The sequence below is a fragment of the Cervus canadensis genome, chromosome 18 (assembly GCF_019320065.1).
Source record: "Cervus canadensis isolate Bull #8, Minnesota chromosome 18, ASM1932006v1, whole genome shotgun sequence".
NCBI lineage: Eukaryota > Metazoa > Chordata > Mammalia > Artiodactyla > Cervidae > Cervus > Cervus canadensis.
Genome location: NC_057403.1, coordinates 55,357,067 through 55,382,777, shown reverse-complemented (window position 1 = coordinate 55,382,777; position 25,711 = coordinate 55,357,067). Strand labels below are relative to the sequence as shown.

Genomic DNA, 25,711 nt, shown 5'->3' with positions numbered 1-25,711 from the left:
AAGGGAGTTAGAGAAGGCGAGGTTCAGAAAAAGAATGAGACCAGCACTTTACAGGAACAGATCACCTTTAATGAGGCGAGAAGGGGCAGCAGTCAGATCAGTGAGCTGCTGCACTAACCCAAGAAAAGAGTAAGTGTATGTAGGCATACATGTGGAAAGCTACTCTCTTAAGGGGGCCTGTTCTTCTCCAAGGTTGTTCGGAGTAGTTATCTCTTAAACAGCTGGGGCAAGGAATTCTGGAGATAGGCCAGAGGCTGGACGGGCTGGCAGCTGGGCGTAATCAGCCTTAATGTCCATTTTGTTCTTCTGGTGAGAGAGTTCTTTGTTTTGCATAGAATGTTGGGGAGGACCTGGAGGGGAGTTTTAACTCCAGGCTACTTTGAGCCATGTAACTTTCCTTCAACCACATTGCTCACATTTTCTAATCTTCCTCTGAATCCTTCACCTGGAATTAGGCCCCCTTTTCACTAGGTTAATCCATCAGGACAGTCTGTGAAGGCCAGTCTACAACTTTGAGGCTTCCTCCAAGGCACCCCTTCTGTGTAGCCCGTACCACAGAGCTTCTCAAGGAGAGGCCCAACCAGCCCAGTCCTGCTTAGAAGCCTCAGTGACTGCCAGTGCTGCTGGGCAGGGCTTTGGGCAGAGAGGTAGCCTCAAGGGAAGGGCTGGCTTCATTTCAGGTTGGAGGTGGAGAGAATGTTTGGGAAAGTTCATACTGGTCGAAAGAGGTGTTAAAGACCTCTCGTTTATCTCAGGCCCTTGGTATGTGGTTTTTTTCTCTTTCTAGAATGGTCTTCCTCCCACTTATCATTTGACTCCCAGACTAAAGGAAGCGATTCCTGACTGACAACCTGCTCAGGACACTGCCACAGGTTCCAGTCCCTCATTCTGCTTCTCCTTAAATCCCCTGCTGCATTTGAACTTAAGTTTGTGTGGCTATTTAATTTCTATAAACCCCTCTAAACATGCACTCCTTCAAGAAATGGAGTCTGTCTTTTCTCCCAGAGAAATCCCCCTCCCAGCAAATAGACTGATTTGTGAATGCACCAAAAAAAAAAAAGTTAATTATTATGTAAATTTATTCAAAGGATGTCCCACTCCTGAAGCTGAGGTTCCCAAACAATCTGAGGTCAGGGAGTGTTTTGTTAAATATGCAGATTCCGGGATCCACCCAGGATTTATTAATTGGAAACTCCTGAAGTGTGGGCTGCAAAGTGCTTGTAAGAAAGCTCCCAGGCTGTACCCAAATTGGATGAGAGTTTGAGGACATCCATCTTGGCAGCCCCTGCACACATTTGTTCTGTTCAGGTGAGCTCATCGTGTGCTCTCGGTGAGTCCAGTTTCTACCCTTCACCCTCCCCCACCTCACCCAGCATCCCCTGCTTTTATCCGGAGAACTTGCCTGTCATTACCCAATAGTGTAAAAACTCCTGCTGCATCCCCGTTCCCTAAATAGCATCTGGTGCATAGTAGGCCCCCAATAAATGTTTGAATAAACAGTTTGCCCCATACAACATTTAAAATATTCAAGGCCCTATGGAGCTGGGAAAGGAGAGAGGCTGAGCCCCCTGGAGCTTGAGATAATATTGACATTCTTTTTTCATTTTTTTCTTTTGATTAGATGACACTTGAGAAATTAGGGCAGCCGTCATACTTTCTCTCCAAATGTTGTTGGGTCATGTCCACCTAATAGAAAGGCAATTTTGGCTGCTAATTTCCTGTCTGATCAGATTAATTGAATTCAGATGGTGAGCACACAGTTCCTCTTTAGAGTAAACAAGACAACGCTGCAATTAATCCTCGTCCAGTCTTCCTAACTTTTCTCTGATGAAGAGATGTGTTTTATTGTCTTGATATGTTGAAATAACTGGGCAGGATGGCTGAACCAGCGAAGCAAGCAGGCAGGGCTCAAAGGGAAGAGTGTTAGTGAAAACTGGTGTTAGTGAAAACTCAGGGGTGAGCAATTAAAATCTCTGGTTATATGTCAGCTCTGAACCCACAGTGCCTGCTGCCTACGGATATGAATGGACCTTCCATTCAGAGCAGTGTGTCTTGTGCACGGACTGTATTGAATAATTGGTCAGAGCAAGTAGAAAACAAAGCCCTGACTGTAGCACTTGCCAGTTTCCATAGGGTAAACTTGGCATCTTGGCATGACAGTGTGGGAAGAGAGGCACAGAAACAGGCTCTGGAGGAGGAAACAGGAAGCTCCATCCCCCAAAGGCTCTACACCTGGATCTTGGCAAAGCCGGTGCATGTGGCATTTTCCAGGGTTGTCTTTCATATGTGAACAAAGAAGACAGGAGTGCAGGTGGAGGACAACACATTAGAGGCCTGAGGAAGCTCCTCGAGGACACCCTTTTCTGCACCTTTAACCGTAAATGTGGCTGGCCAAGAAGGGAGACTGAGACCAAGATTGAGACCTGACACTGCCTTGCCAGGAGAAGGGCATGGACGAGATGTTGAGCCCCGGTTTCTTCATCAGTCTTAGAATAACAGCTAGCATGCCGGGCCGCTGTGAGGACTAGACATAAATGTACTAATAGAATGCCCATGGCGCTCTGTCTGGCTCATAGTATGGTAAAGTCCTTTTTATTTGTATTTTTTATTGTAATGGATGCTCTTCTTGGCAGAATGAATCAACTCATTCTGAATTCAGGCTCTGACTACTTTTGTGCAGGTTCATCTAATTTTAGCATTTTTTTTTCTTCACATCGTTAGATTTGAATTGAATATTTAGTCACAGAAAATTGCTTTAAGTTCTCTGGGAGTCCAAAAGTAAGAATTCTATATAATAGATACAAACGGGTCTAATGTCAGGGCTAGATTTATTCTAATTAAGTCGTTGTAAGCCACATATTTTTATAGATCTGAGGCAGAAGAGAAAGTAAAGACGCCATCCCGGAGGATTTGTTAGAGGGATTTACATGCCTCCCTCCCACTCTTGAGTTTGAATTTAAAATATTCCCAGTGCCACAGGGCTCCTGGATGCACATACAAAATAATTGTTTTAAAATTCTATTAGGGGAAAACCACAGCACAATAGCTGAACTGAAAATGCCAGGGGTTAGGGAGAACATAAACATGATTCAAAAACCACACATAGCTCCCACATTCTGGAGATCATTGCTAAAAACTGGTATTAAATCTCACCTTAAAGGTCAGGGGCAATTTACCTGTTCTTAATAATGGATCTAAATTACCCTGGAAGGAGCTGGCTGTTCAAATACATGGGTTGGGACAATTGTCTGTATATCTAGGAAAAATAACAGCTTCCTACTTTAGGACATATAGCAACATGCACTTTTAGATGGATATGAGGTCTAAAGATGAAATGTAAACCATAGAATATACCAAAAGATAATATAGAAGATGCTAAAAATATAATTTTGGATTAAAGAAGGCCTCCCTAAGCAAGGCTCCAACCCCAGAAACTATAAAAGAAAATATAAAAGCAACTAAAACTCCTGTGGATTTGGGACACCATAAGGTTACAAGACAAATGAGAAGATGACAGGAAAATTTTGCAATAACAGATAGCTACTCTCCTTATTATAAAAAGAGCTCCTGTGAATCAATAAGAAAGTGACAAGTAACATGGAAGAAAATTTTGCATAGAAATATTGTTACCCTAGTGCCCTTGAGAGAGTCTTTCCTTCCAGCCAATCCAGAGAATCACAGGAGCTTCTCATTGCTTTGTTTGTCTTTCAGTCAGGGCTGCTGATGGATAGATTTTCATCAAAGCTCATTTTCATCCTGTCTGTGGCCTCAGTGTTGACAGACCAACATGAAACCTCATAAACTTGGCATTCAGATAAATGAAATAATTAATGCTCCTAGCACAGTTGCAGCTATGGTAAGCTCCCAGTGAATTCAAGTTCTTCATAATAGGATTGTTGAGAAGATTGTGTTCAGAAGCAGCAAAGGTCCCACCACATAGTGAGGCTGTTCCATAAATGTTAGCCCCCTTCCTTAAGGCCCTCATTCATTCAGGCTTCATCAGGAGTCCTTCACACCAATTGCACATTTGGATCACTTGCTGAGCTACTGGACACACCAATGCCTGAACTCCACCCTAGACAAGTAGGATCTGAACCTCTGCTTGTGCAGCCCAGTGCATTTAGATGAGCTCCCCATGACAGTCTAACATGCAGCCAGAAGAGGCACTCTACCTTAAACATGCCTTGGGATTCTCACTGTGGTTTAATTTATCCTTGAGGTTACTTTTATCCCTCCTTGCCATTATCTGCCTCTCTGCCTAATGAATTCTTAGTTTCAGTTGGAAATAATGTCTTCTCTGAACTTCTGTAGCATGTGCATCCACCCCCATACATGTACCTTTAAATCCTCTTTTGTTGTGATAACATATGCTTGTGAATCACCTTTCTGTTCAAAATTGTGAGCTCCTGGGGGCCAAGGATAGTATTTTACTTTTTACTGCATCTATCTGATGTCTGTTTCAGCACATGACAAACATTAAGAGCTCACAAACTATTGGATAACTGAATGTAAGTGAGTAAGGACAGACACATGTATTTACCCAAGCTTAGGACCAGTCACCGTGCTCATGCTCCCTGGGATGGGATCTGAAACCAAGTCCCTGTCATCCCTAAGTTATCAAATGCTCATCTTTATAGAGACAGCCTTATCAGCCAACTCAACTGACACTTGGCAGCGTGGGGCTTTACTGTTGATCATGGAGTTGTTGTCCATTGTGTGGTTGAATCAGATTCATTACAGTTCTGGGATCTTTGTAAAACCCTCTCTGTTGGCTTCTCATTTGGGATTTTCAATCTTGAACAAAGAGGTCACCTAGCAGGGAGGAGATTTAGGCAGTCAAAAGGTGGGGGCGGTTCTAGACGGTGCTGGAATCACTAGCTATTTGACTTTGGGCAAGTCGCCTCTTAGAACTCAGTCTCCACATCTGGGCAAAGGAATGGAGTGCCATTGCCTGCCTCATAGGTAAGAGCAAAATAAGACCATCCACATGAGTATATTTATCATACTACCAGACATGTCATGAACACTCAGAAAAATGATGGCCTACAGGAAATAAAACTAGGATTAAGATTAAAAAACACAGGCCACTCTGAAGAGAATTGGAAGAGAATTTCTCAGTGTAAAGAGGTGGGAACTAACATTTCCTGACCCAACCATGTTCCAGGCTAGGAACATCTCTGATAAATTTAGTGCTGGAAAATGACAAATTATTTAAGTATATAACATATAACATAACAATATAAAAATGTAATGAGTATGATTAACATAATAGATAGTATACTTAATAGATATTAGATATAAAATAATTAGTATATGATTAAGCTAACATAAAGTAATATAGTATAATATAATACAGTATAATTATATTATACTATATTATAATATAGTATAATATAGTATAGTATAACTAATAATATAATATAGTATAATATAATATAACATAGTATAAAATGTACATGCCTTTTTAAAATCTTTTTCAGACTAAGCTGAAAAAAGCAAAGACCAGAGTTTGGTAGGGAAATGATTTTGGTGATAAAGTGAGGAAACCAGATAAGTTCTGTTGAGCTGGTTGCAGCTGTTTCGTGATAGCATTTTAATTATAAAAGGTCTTACCAGCTTCCCCACACATCCTCTCTGCACAAATGTTAACCCCCAGCTCGGAGGCCTTCTTTTTACCTCCAGTTATTCTCACAAGTGATCTCCCCCTCCTTTGGTTTTTATATGACTTTGGAATGGCTCCTTAACCTTTAGAGGAAGTACATTTTGTCTGGGGGACCAGGATATTCATGTGATCTATCTACAGCTTCTCTCTCTCAGAAAGAGAAAAAAGTCTATATTAATGTGCAAAGTCCTACACGAAATGAAAACAAGGTCTCGTGGAAAAAATGTCATTACATGGTTTTCTCTGGGCTCCTACTGATCCTGGTCACTTTCTCATCGCTGCTTTAATTACCTCTCTCTACTAGAAGTGCAGTCTTGAGAAAGTAATTATGTGGTTGTTTGAGAGACTCAAGTGGCCATTCAGGGGCATGACTGAGCTGACTTCCTGTGATTCATTAGGGGATAGGGTTCTACCTTAGTGCCTCAGAAAATAACTGAAGGAACTGGATTTTAGAATATGTCCTGGGTTTGTTGCCAAATTTAATGGCCAGATTTGCATTAAAATATCCAATGAACTATTGAAAAAAATTAATACCATTCCTTGCTGCCAGGCATCAGAGAACTCTGGGAAGAGAGGGTGATCAAAGAGGCCGACCAAGAAGAATGGGAAGGCTTGGGTGGGGGGCCTCCTTTCCCCTCCTTTCTGCCCTGGGCTTCAAGGGAGCCAAGAGTTGTTGCAGAAGACCTCTCCAACCCAGCCTTCACCCTGACTCGAGTCTGAGTCCACTTACCTGGCAAGTCTGTCTGAGTTCCTTCTTCCCTACCTCTCCCCCATTTCCGGTATTTGAAGTGTGACCTGGATGCCAAGTGACCACTCACCGAGACACTTCTAGCAGTTTCCCCTCAGTCCAGGACCTGGGTGAGCCTCCATTCTTCCCCTGTCAACCCCAGGGGACCTTCCTGACATGCTGTCAGTTACTTACTATACTACAGTTGTTATTTCTTTGACAAATATCTTGTCCATATTTGTGGTGAACCCAAAGAGTCCTGTCTTCAGGGCTTTTGCCATTCCACATGTTGTCTCTGTGCAGATATATTTTAAAAAAAAAATAATAATGCCACCTTTGGGTACAGGCAGCCTCATAGGTTTATATTGTAAATTTTAAAATATGTCTTTTACTTGTGGGTAGACTCACACCAGTAGTCTGGATTTTCAGTTCCCTTGGCATGTCCACCCTCTTGTGCATGTTATAATCTCTAAAACTACAAATGGTTACCCCTGATGACACCCCTTCTTTCCTTCATCTTGGGGGTGTTTTTCTTCCAATTTAGGATCACCTACATGAGACAGAGTAGTTATCCTGGGAGGCTAAGGTACATGTGTGAAAAGCCATTAGCGCCTGCAAACCCACAGATTACCTTAGAGGTCATGCTCATTCAGCCAAAACCAGTGGAGCACTCAGGAAGCCCAGCACAGAGAAGGACCCCAAAACTGGTGGGGTGAAATCAGAGATTTCTCAAGGGACATGGTGACTACCAGAGGAACCCAGATTAAGGTGAGATGAATGAGACCCCTGAGATACTCATCTTGAAGCCAAAGTTCTCAGTCATCAAGAGAAATAACATTTTAATGCAACATTTTAAAACCTCAAATTTAATGCAAAATTCATGATGAATAAAGTATCAAAAATTTAAGTAAAAGCAGGTCAAATGAATGCAGAAAATCCATAATGAACAAAAGATCAGAATTTTACATAATGGCAGCATCAGCATAACTGGATTTTCCTTTTAGCCTCAGGCTCTGATATGGTTCACCTTAGCGCCATGACAGATCCTGTCTTAAAATTTTGAGGATTTGTTCATCATGGGTTTTTTGCATTCATTTTGAACTTGCAAAATATGACACTAAACTATGGTTTGTCTCAATGGCTGAGTGTTTTGGTGCCTCCTTTCCATTGTCATGAAAAGCAGCTTCTGCACTCCCCTCAGCCTCATCCAGCCCTGACTGCTAACTGCCAGTTTGTCCCCATCATTGAGGGCTGCCCCTGACACTGTACTAGGAATTGAGCATTGCATCAGCTCCTTTTAATTCCTAACAGCTGTAAGATATGAGATCTCTTATTAATGGGTGAGCAGACAAGTTAAATAATTTGCCCAAGGTCCACACTAGGTGGAAGAGGAGGGAAGAGAATTGGGTCTAAAGTCAATTTCTGTAGCAATGTTTACTAACAAGGGAAAGAAAGGCAGGGAGGAAGTAAGAGCAAGTGCAAATGCGCTGGGATGAGCAGAAGGCAGGTCCCTTAGCTGCGTGGAAGCTGCCCCACCCCGAGCTAAAGGGGTCCCACACAGCCAGCTGTGCACACGGGCTTCTTGAAGGTGACATTTCCCAAGCTGAGTGTTACCAAGAACTTGCGCATCCAGGACTGTGTGTGTATGGAAGCTGATTACTTAACCTTTTCCCAAAGAGTCTTCGACAAATATGGCATACCCCCAAATAAATTATTTTTCCTTTCATAAAACTCAAGTGGACGCATCTCCATTTCTCTGCAAAAAGAACAGCTGCCGTGCAATCACTCGCAATGCAAGGTCTGAATGGAAATTAATGCTGTTGATGAAACCAGCGGTCTAAAACATTAAAGGATATTGGGCTGAGAACACAATGGCATTTGCATCCGATTGAACATCCACGCAGATTTGCATAATGGAGATGTCAATTGTATTGCAGGAGGAAAATCAGCCTACCTGGGCTCACAGTAATTCTGCCTGCTAGATATAGCTCCCTCACAGGGTGGAACACCACCATGCCCTGCCCTTTTGAAAGAGAAAAGTATGTAACTCCTACATTCCAGTGAGTCTTCAGTGAAACAGGAGTGAAACCTGTCATGAGCTGATGCCTGCTCCCCCATCTGCAAGAACCAACAAGACAAATTTCTGCCAGAGGCCAGGACCAGTAATTCTCGCTGTCTGCATATGAATGTGCATTAATTTGGTTGTCAGACAATGAACAGTACATAACCCAACCTTGGACCCTATTGGCCTCCACTGCTAGAAACCATATCAATATTAATCTCACTGTTTTGGTGTCTGCTAATTTATCAGCTGTGAGTGCACATGTGGTATGCTTGTTCAGAATGCAGATGCTGGAGTCCCATTTAAGTGTTAGACCCAGATATTCATTTACATTTTCAAAGACTGCTTTGTTAACCCAATGGAAAGACAATTCAAGGTAGACTTTTAGTAGATCTTTTGCTGTGCTCAGCTCTTCAGTCGTGTTCAACTCCTTGCGAGCCCATGGACTGTAGCCCACCAGGCTTCTCTGTCCATGGCGATTCTCCAGGCAAGAATACTGGAGTGGGTTGCCATGCCCTCCTCCAGGGGATCTTCCCTACCCTGGGATCGAACCCAGGTCTCCTGCATTGCAGATGAATTCTTTACTGTCTGAGCCTAGTGGGTTTATTTCCATAGGGGCAAAGAAAATTTTCCTGGTGGCCTCACACTTTTTGATATAACTAAAAATAAAACTAGCCATGACTACTCATAACTCAAAACCCATGGAGGTTATGGCATGAGAAACATGGGTAAAAAATTAAACTCCAACTTATTGACCTGAATTTATGCAAAATGCAACTTTTGCCTGAATTATTCAGAAAAATGCCCCACATTGCCCCTCAATGCATCTGGTACCCATGTATATTCAAAAAGTGTTTTCTGTGATTGTTTTCCATGTAGCTAATGTCACCTTGGCCAGATCAAAGTTCCCCACAGTTATTTTTTAATATACAAATTTATTACATCCCTTTTAATCATACTTGCTTTCAGTGGATATAAGTGATTGAGTTCATCTATATAACAGAGTTAACTTAAAATGTCCTCCAGGTATTTTTCACCTGGCTGGCTTATGTCACCGCCTTTATTTACATTTAGTTCAGGAAGTACAAATTTAAGAACTGACAGGTGGTAACTAGATAGAAGATCAATGCAGTGAGTTTCCATTTAAGCTTTAACAACTCAGTAGCTGTCAACTGAAGCATGAATGCAGACATCAGTAAATCCCAATTAGAATACTACAGTCGTAATCACAACAGTGGTATTTTCTCCTCCACCCAATGATGCTCTTAGAAGTAGCTTCATTAACATTGCGTTACTGATTTTGTTCTGATTTTACCCCACTCTGAAATTATCTGTCCTCTATCATTGGGTCCTTCTCATATGAAGCTTTGCTAGAGCTTATGTCTTTCTGTTATTCCTGCTGTCCAAGAACCCTCAGTCTTTCCCCTCCCCCCCAACCCCCACAATTGCTTGGCATGTGTCATTAAAGTGAGCAGCTCTCAGCCACAATGACACCAAGTTCAACTCTATCTGTATCTTGCCACCTCTATTTCTGTTTTGAACAAATCTGCCCGATAAGAAAGCAAGAGCTCTCCTGAGTAAGGCCTATCAAATATCCTCACCAAGCTGACAATTTCTTTTGGATGATAAAACATGATTATGAATATTTGAATTGAAATCATTTGGATGCTCATTAGGAAAAAAAAAACACTATCAATTAGTACTGTGTTTCTGTAAATTCCCTCGGGGCATATTCAGAAGATCAGTATTATAAAAGCTCGAACAGTTATATTAGTTTAACTTGATTGTATACTGATTCTTTTTTCTTTATTTATATTTACGTGGAATAATGCATTAATAAGAATTGAGTAATTTTTTTAACAAAACAAATGAGTTTGCTTTTGGAAAACAGTTTTACAATTCCTGTTGGGTAATTAGGTCCCAATCCTTGATGTGTGGTTTTTGGTATTGAATAAATGATTGAATCTATAATTAAACACGTCCCTTGGACCGAAATTACTAAGCAGGTAGTTGGTAACACAACACAACACAGCACACAACAACAATGAACATTGCTTCAGATGGTATCACAACAGTAATTACTGTGCAATATTATATTCTATTTTAAAACACTCTTTAAAGAATAGGTCATTAGCAATGGAAAATGCATTGAACTTTTATGACAGGCTTTTGTACTGCACATTTCTGATAAGGACCATATCCTCTGATAAGAGGTCAGGGAACTACCTTGCCATGTAATATTAATAACTTCATTAGGTCATTTTTAACAGCAAACATTTGTTAAATGATAGGTGTGTTTAGGGGCTGGAGACACAGAGACTGCAATCTGACCTGTGCCTTCGGGGGCTCACAATCTAACTTGGGAGCCACTGCATGTGCAAAGAAAGGGAGATGTGGCAGCCTTGCTGTCTGAAGGAGAAGCTCAAATCCCCAGTTCCCACCTGGGGAAGGGCGGTCATTTCCTGAGACAAGGCCACATGCCATTCCGTGTCAGCAGTCCTCTTCCTTATAGATGGAAACGCCTGACTCGGTGTCTCCATCCAGAGATGACTTGTATCTTAGAGATGGGCTTTTACTAATTAAACTCATGAGAGATGTAAGCCAGAATGCAAATGTAGTCATTTATAGTAAGAAACCAAAGATTAGCTGGCTTCTGTGTATAGACAGATTCTTTACCCTCTGAGCCATGAGGGAAGCCCCCATAATTCTAATTCAGAGAATTAAAGTTATGTCTGGAGGAGTTCATTAATCTTGTAAAAACTAAACTCTGGTCGTTGAATGAAATCTGCCTATTGCAGAAATTTGTATAACTTTCTATGTACAGATGGATTCATAGGGTGAATTTCTCTGACCAGCAGCTCTCCACTTTCTGAGCATTTTTTCCTCACCGGTGGTACTTTCAATCCTAACATATGTCCATAGTTTCAAGATATGCATCCCCTGATCCTTTTGCTTCTTTCCTTCAATTGTGGCCTTGCTAACCATGCCAAGCATTTCATTTGCCTTTTCTCTTTTAATCTTCATAATTTCCCTGTGACTTACATTACACTCCCATCTTACAGATAAGAAAATCAATTTGTACTGAGATTCAGTTCCCTACCCTTGGTCAGATGGGCAGTGCTGCAGTCAGGTTTATTCTGTGGTCAGTTCCTGGAAGATAAGTGTCAAGAAACTGGACCAATCGTAGGAGTTCAGAGTGGGGAGGAATAAGCCTGACCATAAGCAGTGAGAATGGTTTAAGGCCAGATGTGTTTAGAAAAGGGAAGGGTAAAAGACATGAGAGTGGGAATGTGGAAGGAGTCTGTGATTCTGCTAGTGATGTCTGTCAAAAGGGAAGTAGAGGGTGTGGTAGCAGAAGTATCAGGTATTTACCCTCCAGACTACAAGTTCGCAGTTCTCAATGAACACTATACACACACTCGTGATACATCCCTGTCATCTAGTAGGGCACACAGTTTTCAAGCAGAGGTAATAGTTTTGTAATAGTTTTCTAGCAGAGGTAATAGTTTTTTACCAATCTTCCTATAGTTTGAATACCTGCAACATATTCCAGGTAAGTCCAATAACAGATTACATTTAGACCCAGTAGCACATAAGTATACCTTCCCCTGGGCAGAGACGGTCCTTTGTGTTTCCATCATGATGGATCCCAGTTCTGTGATGATTTGGAACATTCCATACATTAAGAACAGTTGCTGAAAAAAGTGGGAAGCCACTGGAAGCTCCCTGAATAAATGATGAAATGAGATATGTGTTTTGAAATAGCTCTGGGGCAGACAGACCGAAGGAGAGAGGATGCCCGGTAGGCTGTGGATGTGTTTTCATGGCAATGATACTGACAGGAAATGTGTGGGTAAGAACAGGGAGATCTAATGGGAGGGGACGCATGCAAGAACATGTTCTCAAATAGCTCTAACGCCAGGATGCTGTTTTCTCCTTGAACACTTTCTGCATGCCTACTAGATGCTAGTCACTGTTCTCACAGGTTTTTAAACTCAGTGCCTTTGCCAGCATGTTGGAGAGAGCTCTTGAAATAGTACAGTGTATGCCAGAGTTGCTTTCAGTCAGATAGAACTGACATACTTCTATTAGTCAAGGGGATTTCAATGTCACATAGGGCTTTGGTGTGAATCCTTGTGAGGTTTGCCTTCTGCACTGTGCATAGCACATAAATGCTTAACAGTATCCCATGGTGGACACGTGGACACGTGGCCAAAGGAGAGGAGTAAAGAGAGTACTAGAAGGACATTGAAACTCAACTTTTATATGTTTGAAACTATTTCACGGTGAGCTCTAGACTCTTCTTGAGGAAATATATTTCTGTATTCCAATCTGTATAGTAGTTGAAAATAAGGGGAAAAGGTGAAAGATACCAGTATGGATAAAAATATTATTTATTGTAAAATGTAACCAAGCCAACAAAAATGAAAGTAGTATTCTTCCATATATAGCCTTTAGATATCAAGTACCAAAATTTCTGGAGTGCATATGTCAAAGTATGGATTCCTAGGTCCTACCCCAAACCTACAAAGTTAACCCCTCACAAAGGGAAAGAGAACTTTGAACAAGCTCCTCAATTCATTCTGTTGCACTGAAAAATGGTGAGAATCACTATTCTAGAGTTTAAGCCCAGCTTTCTGAGGTCTTAAGACCCCAGGCATTAAGGATCTGTTGTGGAAGCAGCTAATATGAGCTGGCTGAATTGCCTCTGAAAACCTTTTAAAACATCAGGGACACCAACCTCTCTTGGTTAACCTTTGAGCCAGAAGGACCTAAGTTTCAGGGGCCCAGATGACCCCAGCATGAACCCTGCAACACACCAGCCTTACTGACTATTGTGTGAGGGTGTCGCAGCCCCAGTATCCTTAAGTAAGAAGAGTGGAGGGGATTTTTACCCTACACACTGTGATGTCTTTTCCAATAGTAATATTAACAGGAAAGTATTATCTTTAGGGCATCTTCTTTGTTTTATGTGTTTAGCAATAAATTTATATAACCTTTACTGAGTGTAAAAGTAATACATGTTTGTTGTTTAAAAAAATTAGAAAATTCTAAAAAGCATAAAAAGAGTAAAAATTACCCATAGTCCTACCAGAAAAAGATAATCACTGGCCATATATCTCCTTCCAGACTTTTTAGTGTGTGAATACACATAAACTTTTACCAGAATGGAATCGCTGTTTTGCAACCTGTTTTATCCTGTTTGAATGGAGGTGATATCTTTCTAAGTCGTGTATATTGTCACTTTTTAATGATTACAGAGTATACCACGTTGTGGATGTTCTTCTTTATTTTATTATTCCCTTATTTTTGATGTTTGAGTTCTTTAACTTTCCATTTTAGGCTATGAGAAAAAAAGATGAAACTGCAGAACATTGTAAGGGAAAGTACATAAAGATGGAGCTGCCCTGTTGTAACATCCTCGCTCTTGCCATAGCCCGGAGGACATAGACTTACTGGTTACTGTGCCTGTGCTCTTGCTGTTTTCATTTTTTAGAGGAGGATTCCTCCATCTTCCCCCTAGGTCCCCATCATTTACTTGCTTTTCCCTGGTATGTCATTCAGCTTCACCAGAGATTATCTTGCTTCACTTAATTATTATCACTCATTGCACAAACATTTATCAAGTATTCATTATGTGTCAGCACTTTGCAAGACCCCCACTTTATTTAGATATTAAACTATCTATGATCCTGCTCTCATTAAGGTTATAAACGAATGATAAAACCAGAGTCACTAACCAAAGAGGCTAATTCAGAATATGCCAGTCCCTATTACTATAATCTGAAGTCCTAGAAATCCATGGAAGTTTTATTAGCTAGCTAATGCTGAATAACAAATTATCCCAACACTTGTTAACTTAAAACAACAACACAATAGTTACAAATTATCCCAACACTTATTAACTTAAAACAACAACACAATAGTTAACTTACAAGTTTTTTAGATCAGGTGCCTGGCCACGGCTTAACTATTTTTGGGGGTCTCTCACAGGCTGCAACCAAAGTGTCAACCACCTCCAGGCTCAAGTGAAAGAGGGTCCACTTCTGAGCTCATGTGGTTTTTAGAAGAACCAAATTCCCTGTGGACTGTCAGAGTGAGGCCCTCAGGTCCTTGCTGTGTTTTGGCTGGACATCACCTTCTGTTCCCTGCCATGTGAGCCTCTCCTGTGTGGCATCTAGCTTCATCAAAGTGTGCAAGCCAATTAGTAAACAGAGAGTGCCAATGAGATGGCAGTCCCAGTCTTTGTAACCTAATCTCAGGGGTGACATACCATCGCTTTGCCTTATTCTGTTCATTGGAAGCAGTTATGGGGAGGAGATTACCCAATAGTGTTAATACCAAGAAGCAGAGATCGTTAAAGACCATCTTTGAAATCAGTGTTGTTCTTATAGAACACAGTGATGAAAGCAAAACTGTTTAAAGAAAAAAACTTCTAAAGCACTCTGCAATCTGATGTTCTGGAAATTCACAAAGCTTCACGTTTAGACTCACTTTTAAGTTTAGGGATATGGAGAAATAGGTTGACATATTTACATTTCCTAACTGTGCACTTAATGTTATTTGTATGGGTTTTTGTAGCTTGCTACATACACTTCCGTGTCAATGTTTTCATTTGGTTTTCTCAAACTCGGAAAGTAGGAACAGGAAGGTGTTATCTCAAATTAGAAATGGATGAACTGAGCCCTAGCAAGGGACCAGCTGAGCCGGCTGCATCTTGCTCCCAGTTCATTTGTTGGTTCAACAGACACGTCCGAGCAAGTATTACGTGCTCAGCACCAGACCAGGCAGCGTGTGGTGTGCAATGCCGGACAAAAGCACCGTGGCTTTTTCCTTCCCAGACCTGGTTCTTGTCAGAGTAAAACATGAATCAAATAATCTCCCCCAAAATAAAATCTCAGACTTTAAAATTCTGCAGTGGATGAAAAGATCATGGTTTGTGCAGTGTTTACATATAAAAAGTCATCCTCCGCACTCTTAAAATTTGTACACTTGACTGAGTGTGTGATGTTTCTAGGACCTTCTAAGAAGGAAAGGTACTAAGATAGTTTGTTAAAGAAAGCATAGCTGCCACCCTCTTTATATATTATTACTTCAGAGGTGACAGGCGTGTTCACAGCATAGATGGTGGTGATGGTTCCATGGGTATATACTTATTTCCAAATTCATCAGGTTGTATACAGTAAACATATACAGCTGTTTAATGTCAATTGTGCCTCAATAAAGTGATCTTTTAAAAATAGGGCTAAAACAACCATCAGTCACCTTTTCATGGATTAAATTATAATTTCACATCTCAAATTAATTTTAAGTTATCACTTCAAAAGCCAAGTTTTAATTCTGCTTCCCCAAACACAGAATTTAAGTCAAGAAGGTATTTTTCACACTGTACAGTCAGAGCTCCTTATGTCCCTGAAAATGAGTAAGTATAAGGGAAGATTCATGTACATTTTCTCCCAACTTGATCAACTGGTGGCTATTCAGCAAAATCAGTTTTGCAAAATGTTATAAATATCTGCTATTTACCAGGAACCTGGCGAGGACAGACTAATAAGATTGTGGTCCCTGATGTTAGAGGATTCATAGCCTAATAAGTGGGATCTGACAGGCCAGAGGAGAATTTCAAAATAAATGCCATGAGAGGCAAAGCTGGGGTGAAACAGAGGAGGGGGCATCAAGCCAAGTGGAGGGAAGAAGAGGAAAGTCAGAGAAGGCAGTGAAGCAAGGACGCTCTTAGCTTCAAGTAGCAGACCTCTAACTCAGACTGATATAAACCTGAGTGAGGAAAACTTTCATCAAACTGGGAGGTCAGAAGAAGAGCAAGCTCGGAGGTGCAGTAACTACAGTGGTTCAAAAATTCCATCACCGTCTCAGTTCTTTCCTTGTTTGGTGGCAACTGTCATCCCCAGTCTAACACCAGCACGTAGCTGGTGTTGCGGTTGGCTTCAGCAGTCACGTCAGAGACTATGACATCAGAGAGACAAAGAGGGGCACAGCGGCCAGGATTCTCACAGGGGCTTAGATGGGCATCTTGGGCAAGATCAAGGGTCAGCTTTCACAAGTATCAAGAAAGGTTTTCCCCAAGGACTTTATACCCAGCCTGTCTTATAAGATGAATAGGGCCTTTTCTGGTCTCTGACTGTTAGAGATGGAGAGAGAACCATCTTGGAATGTGCAAATACAGTGGGCACAGAAGATCACAGTTGTTCTGGGAGTCCCAAGTACTCTTCCTTGACTGGACTGGAGAAGTGGCGTAGAGACCAGATGAGTGATGAGATTAGGCTGCCGGGGAAGGTGGAATTGGATTATGAAGGACAGTACAAGCCACACTAAGAAAGGTAGGTTCTTTCTTGAAGGGGCTGGCAGACCACTGAAAGATTTGAAGCAAGGGAGCACATAAGATTCCATGGAAAAATCCATGGAATGGGTTGGAGGGTAGGGCAAGGTCTGAGTCCTAGAGAGTGAAGTTGGAAGGAGTCTGAATGGCTCCAGGTACCTGGTTCAGTGGGTGAGTTGAGGGGAAAGAAGGAACAAAGGGGTGATTCTGGTTTTTCCTAGGGCTTCCAAGTTTCCCTAGAGGACTAGATAAACGTGATAACACATTTGGGAAAGTCAGACTCTAACAGCTGGCTACATAGATCAGACACAATAATACAGACTGAAATGATAGATACTGGTTCTCAATACTTACAGGATATTGGCCAGCGGGCTGGCTGAAAAGCTTTTATAAATGCCCATCGGCACACATTATTGACTGAAATGGGGACTAGTGATAGTACTTGTGTTGTACAAGCATGAACGTGGATGTGATATTTGCCAGCAAGGCATTGAGCAGATATCCTGTGAGTTAATAGTCTAATAATTAAATTCGCATGATTTAAGCACCTTGATGAAGCTGCTAATAAGGTGAGTTAGGCTTCAGAAGCAATTTCTCCCTCCCTAGTGTGTGTTTGGTGTCTGTGTGTGTGTGTGTGCGCGCACACGCACGTGCGTGCTCACCAAGTCTTAAAGCGTACAGGACAGAACTTCCCCACTTTGCATATTTTGCAAAGGAGCCTTTTCTTGAAGCTTCAAGTGTGTATAACTGGAATGAACTGTGCATTCCCCCAGACCTGTCAGTTTTAGTCCTCATGTGAGGGTCTCTGGTTCAATCACAGCTGACTCATTTGTAGTCACAGAACTTCACTCCTTTTGATCCCACTGTGTAAGCATGGTTCAAACAGAAGCAAGGAGTGGAGCAATCCCTTGACGTGATTATCCACATCTGTTCCTAGGCATCCTGCTGTGTGTAGGTGGGGACTGGTGGCCACAGAGAACCTCCTGCCCGGGCACTTCTGCCCAACCTCTCTTCTCTCAAAGGACCTTTTCATCTAAATATGTACCAAGGAGTTCTGATGTCTTGAAGTTTTAATCTAACCCCAGAGTATTTATACATCATGTGCCTTGGAAAGAGTTTGTCTTTCCTTTTGTAGCAACAAAATAGCATGGAAAAAGTCTAGAAGTTGGACTTGTCCCTTCTGAGCTTGAATCCTAGCTCTGCCCCTTAGCAGCCATAACCTTGACTCCCTGCCTATAGGGGAAAGGGTATGTGATTTTGTACCTGGCAGAAGAGAGTTTATATCTTAGTTCTGCCAGTGATTAGGTATGTGAGTCTGGACAGTTAATGGTCCATTTTCTTTCGTCTGTAAAATGGGGTTAATACTGCTTAATTTTAGTGTCGACAAGGTGATGGCATTCAATAAAGTGATTGGTAGAGATGCAATCACATAAGAGCAACTCCATATATTACAGCTATTGCAATTATTGACCTCTTAGGCCCTGTGTCCTAATCTGAAACATAGGAATAATAAAAACACCCAACCTGCATGTTTGATATGAGCACTACAGTAATACTTCTAGAACAGGGTTTCTCATCCTCACCCTCGGCACTCCTGACATTCGGGGCATCCTAATTCTTCCTTGTAAGTTGATACCCTCCAGATGCCAGTAGCATCCACCAACCCCAGGTGCAGCAGCCAAGAGCATCTCCAGATATTGCCAAGTGTCCTTGGTGGGGGGTGTGGATTCCCTCTACTTGAGAACAATGGTTCTAGAATATAGAAGCAGCACCAAGCCCTTGGGAAGTGTTTCATAAAGAAGAGTAGCCCTATTTCTAACCTATCTATAAGACCATGAAAAGAAGTGTAGGAAGCAAAATATTATATTTGTTTTCTGAACCTCTAGATAGTAATGCAAAAGTGAGAATAGTGGAAAAAATTAAACTTTTTTCAGCATGATTGTTGTTCAGTTGCTAAGTCGTGTCTGCCTCTTTGCAACCTCATGGACTGCCAGGCTTCTCCATCCTTCACTATCTCCCAGAGTTTGGTCAAACTCATGTCCTTTGAGTCAGTGATACCATCCAACCGTCTCATCCTCTGTCACCCCCTTCTTCTGCCCTCAATCTTTCCCAGCATCAGCGTTTTTCCAGTGAGTTGGCTCTTTGCATCAGGTAGCCAAAGTACTGGAGCTTCAGCTTCAGCATCAGTCCTTTCAGTTAGTATTCAGGATGGATTTCCTTTAGGATTGACTGGTTTGATCTCCTTGCTTGTTTGATCCCCCTGCTGTCCAAGGGACTCTCAAGAGTCTTCTCCCACATCACAATTCGAAAGCATCAATTCTTCAGCGCTCAGACTTTTTTATGGTCCAACTCTGACATCCATACACAACTACTGTGGTCCGACTCTGACATCCATACATGACTACTGGAAAAACCATAGTTTTTACTATACGAACCTTTATCAGCAAAGCGATGTCTGCTTTTTAATATGCTGTCTAGGTTTGTCCCAGATTTTCTTCCAAGGAGCAAGTGTCTTTTAGTTTTGTGGCTGCAGTCACCGTCCACAGTGATTTTGGAAACCAAGAAAATGAAATCTGTCATTGTTTCAACTTTTTCCCTGCCTATTTGTCAAGAAGTGATGCGACCAGATGCCTTGATCTTAGCTTTTTGAATGTTGAGTTTTAAGCCAGCTTTTTCACTCTCCTCTTTCACCCTCATCAAAAACTCTTTAGTTCCTCTTTACTTTCTGCTATTAGAGTGGTATCATTGGCATATCTGAGATTGTTGATATTTCTCCAAGCATTTCTTGATTCCAGCTTGTGGTTCATCCAGTCCAGCATTTTGCACGATGTACTCTGCATGTAAGTTAAATAAACACAGTGACAATATATATCTTTGAGGTACTCCTTTCCCAATTATAAACCAGTTCATTGTTCCGTGTCCAGTTCTAACTGTTGCTTCTTGACCTGCATATAGGCTTCTCAGGAGGCAGGTAAGGTGGTATGGTATTCCCATCTCTTTAAGAATTTTCCAGTTTGTTGTGATCCACAGTCAAAGGCTTTATCATAGTCAGTGAAGCAGAATTGAATGTTTTTCTGGAATTCCTCTTGCTTTTTTTTATGATCCAACTGATGTTGGCAGTTGAACTCTCCCAAGTTCAACTCCAATACAAACCACAGTTGAGTCATGCCACCAACCTTAAGAGAGCAGTTGTGGTAATGGGATTTGCAATCATTTCTGCTATAGCCCGATGTGTTCAGGGATTGAAAACGGTGACCCTCCACTCTCCAGCCCTCCATCGTGCCCCTTTGGATGATTACATAGATCGGATTGACTTCCTTTGTAAGCACATATCTGTTTTATCTTTGGCATGATTTTTTCCTATCCAATTATTATTATTATTATTTTTTTTTAATCTCTTCCCCTTGGAGAGGAAAGGTCACTTCACACTTATTATCACTTTCTAGTCACTGATCAAATTTTAAAGTAACAGTAATGTTTCAAAATTTCCCTACCCCATCATAAGAGCTAATTGCACATGTCCACAGATGTGTACATAGTTTTGAAGTACTCTGACTTTACTTTTAAACTTATTTTAAATTTATTTTTCTGATTGGAACATTCATTTCTTTGGGCCATGAAAAATTTATTTAACCATGATTTCCTCCTTCAAGGTTTCATTGTGTTGGTAAAAATAAAATTAAAAACTACACTGCTTCAGTGTCTGGAAAGGTGTGGGGGCATAATTCAGCCACTTATTAATAGAAATGGAGGAGGATTATAAAAAGTGTTTTTTTAACCTTAGAGAGAAAGAAAAGATAGCCCAACACACACACACACACACACACACACACACACACACACACACACTCTCACCTATCTGCCTTCTTCTTCGTCATCTTTTCTCTGGCTATGAGATTAAATGAAGAAGAAATTTTCTTTTCCCCAGAAGTGTTATCACTCAGAACAGCATTTTAGCACTATTATCATGTGATAACATCAGAGCGAGGAGTAATTATTTTCTGATAATATGTATGCTGCACTTTAGCTGGTTGTGGCAGGGCTTCCATGCTGAGATCTATGAAGTACAGATTATGCATTCCAACACTTATTCAAAATATGTACTTTTATGATTGATGAAGACATGGCAGTGTGCCACCTTCATAATTTGCATTTTTAAAAAAATAGTTCTGTGTGTAAATCATTGGTATGGATTATCTCAATTGTAAGTCAAATTGTTCTCATTTAAGTGTTCTAAAATATGCTTTTAAGTCAATTGTGGAAAAATCAGGGAGAAATCTACCTTTACATACTTTTTATGTTTTATTACTATTCAATATATACATTTTGCTACTTTAACAAAGAAAACGCCAATTCTTATAATATCATTACTATCAAATTAAAGATTAGCCTTTCTCTTCCCAAACATATATTTTGTGTTTAGCTCAAAGCCAGGAATGACATTTTAGGGTATTTAACAAGATGCCTGATGGAAAGTAGAAATTCTCTATTTGATCAGAGAAAACAAATAAATGTTGAGGATAAATTCAGCTTTAATAAGTCTTGACTTTTTTTTTTTTTTGTAAGATTTCAAGCCCCAACAGAGGATTCTGGTCTTATCTGGAGATCTACTATAAAAAGACCTTCAAATTTGAAAATTGCATTTAATCTCTTCATAAAGGGAGTAGGAGTTTTTCGGTATGAGGCAAATGGCAGGAAAAAGACACTTGAGCTCACAAAGGCAAAGACACTGTTACTTTAAAAGGCTTTAAGGATATGTTAATGCTGAACCTGGATAATTTAAGATGGAAATCCATGAAGAAAAGCATTCCTAAGCCACCATTTCAACTAGGGCTCTGGGTGGATGAAGAAACAGAACCCTTGGTTATAGGAGATTCCCCTGGTATATGGAAAGTTCAGAGTTGGGTAGAAGCCAGGGGCGGGGTGAAGGGGACTTAGACTCTAAAAACACAGGCCAATGAGGAAACTGTGCATCTTTGTTAGAGCTGAAACTAGAACAGACATTTACTAAGCTGTTGGAACTTCAAGGATCAAATCCATAAGCTGGAGGGGAGGAGTCAGGAATTGGGGAAGGCCCCAAAATCCACCTGCAATTCAGGAGACCCCCTATTCAATTCTTGGGTCAGAAAGATCCCCTGGAGAAGGAATAGGCTACCCACTCCAGTATTCTTGGGCTTCCCTGGTAGCTCAGCTGGTAAAGAATCTGTCTGCCATGCGGGAGATCTGGGTTCTATCCCTGGGTCGGGAAGATCCCCTGGAGAAGGGAACAGCTACCCCCTCCAGTATTCTGACCTGGAGAACTCTATAGATGGCATAGTTCATGGGGTTGCAAAGAGTGAGACATGACTGAGCGACTTTCACTTTCAGTTTCCAGGGACTCCACAACAAGGGAGGGAAGAGGGAACCAGCGCAAGTCATGCTGTGTTAGTTGCCAACAAAAGCCCCTTTCTCTGTTCCTGAATCCCCTCCTCCTGTCTCCTCACTATGACAGTCCCCAGAACCACCCCTCACTTGGTCTAGGGGCTTATCAGTCCATATTATAATTCTCTTCTGTGTTCTGTTAATTTTGCCATTTCTCCTGCATGAATGTGAGCCCTGTGAGCATCGAATTTGTGTCTGTTTTATTTATAGCTTATATCAAGCACTTGCCTACTGGTAGGCTCCACAGTGATTTTGCCATGATTAAGGCTGAGATTTGAATCAGGGGTATAGGAAGTTCAGAGAAGATCCATATCAAAGTCAGATCTAAGAGGTGAGTTCTCTGTCTTCAGCAGATGTCCTTTGAGGCCCGACTCAACCTCTAAAGGCATCACATGCCTTTCTTAAAGTGGGCAAGTGGTATGTCTGATTCCATCACATAGAGAACCTATACCAAGAGTATGAAATAACTCATGGGTGCATTGGCTTCAGCCTTCTGGAAAGGTCTTTTCTCTCCATATGACTCCCATGGGATTTTTTTTTTTTAAACTTTGCTTTTGTGAGCTCCAGAAATCCTTCCAGACAAATGGCTGGTTCATTTCTGAGGTGGTGATTTATGTCCCTGAAGGAATAATTCTCAGTGAAGGTGTCTCTCCATCATCATAAAGGAATAACAAAACATTTATAAAAGGGAGACAGAGCTTCAGATGAGTGGGTATAAAAGTTCTGCACAATATCAGTGGTTGAAAGAATATGCATATATTAATTAAGAATTCTGACATACTTCTTTTACAAGGTCCCTTATGAAAGATAGACTATTTTCCACATTTACTTTGTGTTGGAAGTGACAGATGAAATTAATATGCTTCATAAATTGCCATCACGGAGGGTCAATTAACAAGTGAACTAACCTTGTGAAAGTCATTTTGAAAGACTAGTTATGTCTATAATATTCCCTGTCAAATTAGGGAAAAGTGAGAAAATTAGAAGGCTGTCAAATAAATAACAGTCTAAGATACTGAGTAATTGCATTTTTGATAAGGTAAATTAGTTTCCACGATTGTTGTTTTGTGTAACAGGAAATGAATCATGGAAGTACTGAAGATTTTAAAATCGCATGTGTGAATATGCATGTGTGCACATAAGTAGGTGTGGGTAGTAGATGTCTGTATGCCTCTGAATGCACATACATGTACAGCGAGGCAGAGAGGACAGTCATATGAAGGTTCAGATTGGAAGTTTTAGTAAGATAGGTCTGCACTCCTTAGCCAGGCCCATCCCTAGTTCTTCCCCCAAGGCTGTTCTCCTTCAGGTACCCCACCGACTCCCACCGCTCTCTCCTCTCCTCACTGAGCCCCCCTTTCAGTCGTTTGCATCTCTTCCCCTTGGGCCTTCAAAATTAGTCCCTGCGCACGTGCTCTGGGCTAGACAGTGTCTTTGTCCCTGGACAGGCATAGTTGCTTCCACCCTCATGGAGCTGAAACTGAACCCCCGAAGGAGGGAACTGAACTGAAGTTGAGGCTTTTTCTCTGCCATACATTTGCCTCAAGGCTATAGAAGTACCAGGGAAACAGACCCAATTGGACCCAATTTAGAGCTATGGCAGGCTGATTCCATGGCTATTTTCAACCCAATGCACAGCCCAGACAGTTCCAGAAAGGCCACAACACACACACAAACACAAGGTGTGCTTAGAGAAAGGCCATCCTCTGCCAGGGAAGACACAGCTGTGGCCAGGTCCCCTCTATCCCCCCACCTCCTCTGACATCACAGTTTCCTTCATCAGAACCTTGTCGTGGCTGTGATATCCTGCTCGTGCCAGTTAGATCCTTGACTGCGTCCGAAGTTCCCGTCTGCCATATGAATCAGCAGAGCTGAAAATTCATCTGAGGTCTTGGTTGCTTGTCCCCATCCCTCCAAGACCTTTGTGAGACTTGGAGCCAGTCCACTCTCTTATCAGGATGTGTGCTCCCCATGTGTGAAATGAGGCTGCTTTGTAACAAGGAGAATTGGTAAAAAAACCTTTTTTTTTTAGTAAAAGTTGTTATATTCATATGTACACCAGAGCCCAGCACACATATGTGTGTGGGGCAAATGTTTTTTACCAAGTCCTGTTCCTTCCCCTAGACTGTGTCCTTCTGTCTCCCTCTTGTCAGGGAACTTCCAAAGGCACGTGTACTGTGTCTTTGTGCGCACAGTATGTATACACACGTATTCTCACATGCACACACAAGCAGTTTTCTTTTTCCCTAGGATCTCCTCTTTACAGAGTCAGAAACTGAGGGGACGTGAGTTGTGGGAGGCCACCCCTTCAGGACTGACGTGGGGCTTGAACCCAGTCAATCTGACTCATGCCCTGTGTGCCACCCTGAAGGGTTATTTCTTCACGACTAACCTCCTCAGCTGGGAAAAATAAAACCTTTTCCTAATAAAGGAAAAACTCTTGCAAAATAATATGCCCCTGCATTTTGATTTCTACTGGCTGACTGACAGATTCCTATTCCAAGGTCCTTTTTGTGTTTTCTGCCCTTGGCTGCACAATCCACTTCTGTCCCTGGTCCGCCCACTGCAGGCAGGTGCAGAGGAGCTGGCCAAGCGCGTACACACACCGATGTGGCCCAGTTCCGAGTAACGTGCTCTCGTGAGCTGCTCAGGGCTCTCTGTTTGATTGAAGGACAGGCAAGCACTGGCCAACTTAGGCTGTAAGAAAAGCGCTGGATGAGGCTGGCTGTACTCTACACATTTAAAACCTGACAGCTGGGTCTCAGAAAGGACAGAAATAGGCTCAGTTCTGGGAATTCCAGCCAGAAACTCTTGAAGACTTTTTTAAAGGCAGAACCAGTAGAATAAATCTTTGCCAGCCACCTTCCATCTAAGCTCCCTTTGCATCATTTTGGGGAGAGAACTTCTGAATGGCTCAGGGTAGATCATAAGCCTGTCTCTCATGGGCAGGACTGGCGGGAATAACATTGTGATTAATACTCCCACCAGAACGACAGGAGACTGGGGGAAGAGTTAATGGTCCAAGGATAAGCAGAGCGCTGTTACTTATTCCGGCATCTAAGGAGGTCAGACTTCCAGATATCCCCCCAGTGTACCATGAAACAAAATAAAACCAAACAAGCTTAATTGCCTATCTGTGGCTTCCAAACCTAAGCTGCAAATCTGCAGGCACAGCTCGTGAGTGTGACAAAAGCCAGGAGTTCACCTCAGAAAGTCTGCACTTAGACCCCAGCCTGGCACCACTCACTGTGCTACCTTGGGTTATTCATGCCAGACCCTGCTGTGGAGTGCAAGTTATCCCAGCACATCTCCCAGGGGTCACTGTGGGGTCACAGATGACACCGCTTCTCAAAGTGCGTGGGCAGCCCACACTCAGCCCATCTGGGTCTAAGGAGGAAGTACTGACATTAGGGTCTCAGATAGCAAACGAAGCCCAGGAGCACATTCACATGTTTACACTCTGTTTGAAACACTTGTAAATATCTCTCCTGGGCCATTTAC

At 41.8% G+C, this 25,711-nt stretch overlaps 1 protein-coding gene across 2 annotated transcripts in view; it reads left to right on the top strand.

Annotated features, from left to right (window-relative positions):
- The window catches only part of CDH13 (cadherin 13), a 980,233-nt gene that overhangs the window by 578,927 nt on the left and 375,595 nt on the right, over nucleotides 1–25,711 (top strand). The gene's annotated exons all lie outside the window — the stretch shown is intronic.